The following is a 6,151-nucleotide window of genomic DNA, read 5'->3' as shown; positions in this document are numbered from 1 at the left end:
TTCAATCTCTTCTCTTTTTTTTTTTCTTAATATATAGAAAAGAAAGGAGGGGTTGATAATTTGCATGCTGTATTTTACCACATTGAGACTATATATATGTTTATAGATATTCTAAAATATACATTATGGAATGATGTTGGCAACAAATGTACAAATGTGCTTGACAATGGATGTATGTATGGATTGTGATAAGAGTTGTACAAACCCCCAATAAAACTATATACATATATATATACACACACACACATTATGAAATATAATACCACAACACTGTCACTATTCTGATAAATTTTCAAGACCTGCCCATATGATCAAGGTAGATGAATGACTTATAGTTTTTATTTCAAGTACCAGTGTTGAAGGTACTAGTGAAGGAATTTTCATTTCATTTCTTAGAATATAACTATATAGAATTATGTAAGAGCCACTTGGTGTTATTTACGTCCTATTATACTCTGACCACAGTGTTAAATAGCCATGACGAAAACCAAGGGAGGTCAAGATGGACATTTGATATCTTTAAACCTGGTGTGTTCCTGGTATGGGATTTAATATTGGCAACTGAGTTCATAGGCTATACTGTACGTTTAAAACTTGAGACTTGTCTCCTCTGATGCCCCAGAACTCAACTTTAAAGTTGACTGCTTTTGTAAATTTCATAATGCTAACCATGTGTAGCTCACTTATGATAAACATGTTTTCCATGTCTCACACATCCAAGGCACATGCTAGATCCAGCCCAATTTGAGGTTGAGTGGGTCGGAGGGAAGTGATCAGGCCAGCCTTCCCTTTGCATACTCTCTTTAACCACAGGAGAACAGTGCAGATTCTTATGTTTTGGTGCAGTCTACATGTAAACAGTAGGAAGAACATTAGAGGAAAGGGTCTAAAACTTTTCTTATTCCATGATGAGAAAGCAAACCTCTGTGACTGGCATGCCCTTCCCCTGGTCAAATCAGTGGGATAGAAAGGGGGGCTCTAGTGCGTCATCTAAAAGCTACAAGCCCTAGTCCAGGGGTTCTCAACCTTCCTAATGCCCAGACCCTTAATACAGTTCCTCGTGTTGTGTGACCCATAAAATTATTTTTGTTGCTACTTAACTGTAATTTTGATACTGTTATGAATCGGTGGCCCCTGTGGGTCACGACCCACAGGTTGAGAACCGCTGGCGTAGTAGGTCTTAGATGAAGTTCAATGGTGAGCAACTTGTTCCTGGCCTCATTATTTCTGCTTCTTGAGATCACCTACTGCTTGTAAAGTAGCTGTAGTGGGTCTTCTTAAATAGCCTTGTGTATAACCAACAATGAAGGCACAAGCTTTTCCAAGATAAGAAGAGCTTTAGAAATCTGCCTCCGATTCCTACCAAATTTGAGAAATACTAACAGGATTTTCTTGATACATGGCTACTCATTTCTGCTTGACCTCTTTTCATCCATGGAGTTCACCAAGGTGCAAGGTACAATGCTGTTGCAAGCCCAAGATGCTGGTAGTAAACTTTTTCTTGTGAATTGAAGGAAGGCTAGCAAAGCAGATCATCAACAATTCATACGCTTTTTGTTTAATCTCATTTGTTGCAAATATCCTCAATCTAATTTATCCCATTATACCATTTTTGTATTTCCATGGAATAATGTTGGGCCCCTTGTGTTGACACCTCAGAGGCATTCATCCACAGCTGTTATATATTGTTCCCTCTTCCACCCACCTGCAGATCTCCAAAAGAAGCCAGATCTTCAATTTCTTTCATCTTTTTATAAAATGGCTTATAGGTATTTTGCTATCATTGCTGTATGGTAGCTTATATCATTTGTAGATTTCAGTTGATTATGACTCTTTAAAAACACAAATGTTACCTATGTGAAATGACTTAGAAAAGGAAGTGTAAAACACTGAATTAATAGAAATATTGTGTCCAGATCAAGGAATATAATACCACTGTCTCCGTATCCAGAGTAACTTGTGTTGTTTTAGGGAGTTCACTTAATTCTACTTCAAGTATCTGAGTGTGTATATGCTTGCAAGTGCTGCCTGGTCAAGATGAATTTGTTTGAGCAAGCATTGCTTTTTGTAGTTACATAATAGATTTTGATCACCTGAACCTCTTAAATGTAATTTCATATTTTGCCGCATTATTACTATCTTAGAATATTTTTCCATCTTGATTCTGCGGTCTTAATATGAATTGCATATGTTTTCATTTTAAGCACATGAGATTATTAGCTTTGTGGGAGAAGGCCTATGCATTCTTCACCTTTGTGTCTCAAATGGCCCTCAAAGCCCCAACTCGTTCTGTCATATAGGTCCCACGCACTGCTACGGAGTCCATTCCCACTGACAGCACCCTACAGAACTGAGCATCACTGCACATGTGGCTTTCTGAAACAGAAAGCCAGTAACTTCTTTCTCTTCCTTTCTCTGCAACAGCCTATCTTTCTCCTGGTCACACAGGTAGAGTCTGGTGGCATCAGGGGCTAAGCATTGGGCTGCTAAACGTAAGATCAGAAAGCCGTTTGAAACTGCCAGTCGCTTCGTGGAAGGCGAGGCTTTGCGCTCCCATAGTTACGAGGATCAGACCCACAGTGGTCAGTTCTCCCCTGTGAGTCGGAATCGACTCCGTGTCAGTGAGAAATATTTCATTCCTGGAAAGAAGTTTGGAAAACTTGCCTTTTTAGATTTTTGCTCGGTTGAAGACCAAAAAAGGGTGCTTATTTTGAAAGTAGTCCAGTTCCCAAAAAAACAGACAAGATCGGTGTAATTTTTCATTATAAATATAAATATTTATGAACACTTGCCCTTGTTCTCAGTATATGGGCACAGCAGCGTTTCTCCTCTGATTTTCCAGATTAAGTTCCCAGTTGCAAATGCAGTAAACATTTAAGTAGCCAGAACCCAGGAGCCGCTCTTCAGAAACAAAGTGGTGTTACAGCATTGCAGATGAGTAAAGGACTATCCATGCCAAAGCACACATGACCAAGCTATTGTAACCGGCCTCCTTCCTCACTAGTGCTGTGCTTGTCATTACTTGTCACAGACCAGTGCTTTGCAATCTAGATATGAGAGACTTTAAAATTAAAAACAAATCAAAAAACTCTAAAACACTGATATAGACTTGTTCAAGGAATTACTATGTGATTGTGAAATACATAGATAGAATTCTTTGGGGAAGAGTGACTGATTTTCAGGGTGTGGTATAGCACTGATGAAACACAACTTTCTTCTAGTTCTTTAATGCTTCCTCCCCCCCGCCGACTATCATGACCCCAATTCTACCTTACAAATCGGATTAGACCAGAGCATGTACACGGCTACAGATAAGAGCCCGAAACACAGGGAATCCAGGATAGATAAACCCCTCAGGACCACCACTGAGAATAGAGATACCAAGAGGATAAGAGGAGGGTAGAGGGAGAAGGGGGAATTGACCACAAGGATCAACATACAACCCCCTCCCAGGACAAACAACAGAAAAGTGAGTGAAGGGTGACAGAGATGATGTAAGATATGAAAACAATAATATATAACTCATCAAAGGTTCATGAGGGAGGGAGAGAAGGCGGGGAGGGAAATGAGGAGCTGATATCAAGGGCTCAAGTAGAAAGAAAATGCTTTGAAAATGATGGCAGCATATGTACAAATGTGCTTGACACAGGGATGAATGTACGGATTGTGATAAGAGATGTAACAGCCCCCAATAAAAGTATTTAATAAAAAATAAAAATAATCACTTCTTGAGAAAAAAAAAGAAGAAAAGTGACTGAATTTTGAATTTAAGGAATCCTGCTATTACAGCCATAACTTGAATTTTAAATTCCAAAAACGGCTTGAGAGTATGACCATTTATTCCCTAAGAACCCAGCTCCAAATCAGCCCTTTGGTACTTTGCACACCCTTTTCACGCCAACCACATAATCAGGAAAGTCATGCCAGGTCTGTTTGTTAAGTGAGTATGTATGCACGTAAGTAAGTTAGTATTGTGTGTGTGTGTGTGTGTGTGTGTATCGATGTAAGGAAGTAAGTACTGTAGGTAAGAACAAAAATAGTAACACTGATGATTGTAAAATGGTGTAAGTCGAAGCTCTTTTTTCTTGTTTGATTTTTATTGGCTTCTCTTTCATTCTACTTTGTCTTCTAGTAAACAGTCATGCATTTCAAGCTTTGCAGATAGTAGCTGATTGTAGATTTACTATTAGGCTTAATGTGCCCAAGATAATCAAGGAAGGATGTAAAATAGGACCTAGCGGGTCTTGAAATGGAGAACAACTATCTTAATCTCTCTAATAGCTATCATTTCGCCCTTATCTTGACTTAGTGTAGAAACCAAATTATAAAATAGTAAAGGGTATTTGGGGAGAAGATTCATACCCTTATCACCTTACCCCATCTACATTTCACTTTAATGTTTCTTTCTCTTATTTTCATAGGCCACATAGTTAATCTCAGTTCCCAGGCAAGCATACCTTCATTACTTAACATCTGTCATCAGACTCCATAGTCTTAATGTTTCTAATCATTGCATGATATCCCATCAGCTTTATAGACCATAATTTATGCATCCATTTTTGTTATCACACATTTAGATTGATTTTGTTTTTGGAAATCTTTTTCTCATTGATTTCTGATCTATTATAATTCAGTATTTTTCTTTTGTATGTTGTCCCACTTAGTCCCCATGTAGTTTCTCTTCTTGCCTCCTCCAAAGTTCCTTTCACCATGAGCTACTTTTCAAACCAGATTTTTTTGATATCTAAGGAGGTTTAACATTTGACTTTGAATACTTAGAAGAATGAAATATTACATGCTTGTAACCACATAGAAAACAGATGATGGTTTCAAATTGAGGGTTGTGGTATGGGGGTCCCCTCACCCCTTCCTTTCTTTTTCTATTACTGTGTTACTCAGAACCTGCACATCACATACAGCTCCAGCTCACTGCATTTCACCTGCTGGGCAGCAAATGCCTGAAGGAAGCTTACATAACAACCATATTTAGAGTAAAATTCAAGGCATGGTGAACTTGCTGGAGGCCAATGACTGATCAGAAATAGTTCTTGGCTGGAGATTGCTGTAAAAGTTTTCCTAAAGGCCAACAAACGATCCTTGAACTAACTACAAGCTTTTCTTTCTTGTATTTTGACTTGTTCTTTGTCAGTGGTTTGTTGTTGTTGTTGTTTTGTTGTATATTGTTGCTTGGTTTTGATCTGTCTTGTTTTTGTGCATGTTATTATCTCCGCAGGTCTGTCTAAATAAGATAGGCTGGATGAACAATCTGGAGGAGAAAACAACGGGACTGACAGTTCTGAGAGGACATGGGAGAGGGGGAGGTGGGGGGAAAGGAAGTGGTGTTAACAAACTCAGGGACAAGGGAACAACAAGTGATCCAAATTGGTCGTGAGGTAGGTTTGGGAGGCCTGGTAGGGCATGAGCAAGGGTAGTATAACAAATAGGAATTGCTGAAACCCTGTTGGGGACTGATCATGATAGTGGGACAGGAAGAAAGTCAAGGGAAATAGAGGAAAGAGCTGGGAGGCAAAGGGCATTTATAGAGGTCTAGATAAAGACATATACATATGCAAATATATTTATATATGAGGATGGGGAAATAGATCTATGTGCCTACATTTATAGGTTTAGTATTAAGGTAGCAAAAGGACATTGGGTCTCCACTCAAGTACTCCCTCAATGCAAGAATACGTCTATTAAATGGGCATTCTATGATGCTCACCTTCCCGACACAACCGCTGAAGACAAAGCAGGTTCATAAGCAAATGTAGTGAAGAAAGCTGATGGTGCCCGGCTATCTAAAGATATATAGCATCTGGGGTCTTAAAGACTTGAAGGTAAACAAGCGGTCATCTAGCTCAGAAGCAACAAAGCTCCCATGGAAGAAGCACACCAGCCTGTGTGATCACTAGGTGCCAAAGGGATCAGGGATTAGGCATCAAAGAACAAAAAATCTTATCATAGTGAATGAGGGGACGAGTGCGGAGTGGAGACCCAAAGCCCATTTGTAGGCCACTGGACATCCCCTTACAAAGGAGTCTCAGAGAGGAGCCGAGCCAGTCAGGGTGCAATGTAGCAACGATGAAACATACAACTTTCCTCTAGTTCCTAAATGCTTCCCCCTCCCCCACTATCATGATCCCAATTCTCC

General features: G+C 39.5%; 1 protein-coding gene across 5 annotated transcripts in view; it reads left to right on the top strand.

Annotated features, from left to right (window-relative positions):
* Positions 1-6,151, top strand: part of CSNK1G1 (casein kinase 1 gamma 1) — a 180,310-nt gene that overhangs the window by 126,847 nt on the left and 47,312 nt on the right. The gene's annotated exons all lie outside the window — the stretch shown is intronic.

Source organism: Echinops telfairi, unplaced genomic scaffold, assembly GCF_000313985.2.
Source record: "Echinops telfairi isolate 266 unplaced genomic scaffold, ASM31398v2 ScPeMD7_4048;HRSCAF=4782, whole genome shotgun sequence".
Taxonomy (NCBI): domain Eukaryota; kingdom Metazoa; phylum Chordata; class Mammalia; order Afrosoricida; family Tenrecidae; genus Echinops; species Echinops telfairi.
The sequence above is the reverse complement of the archived record's forward strand: the minus strand, read 5'-3'. Positions and strand labels throughout refer to the sequence as shown.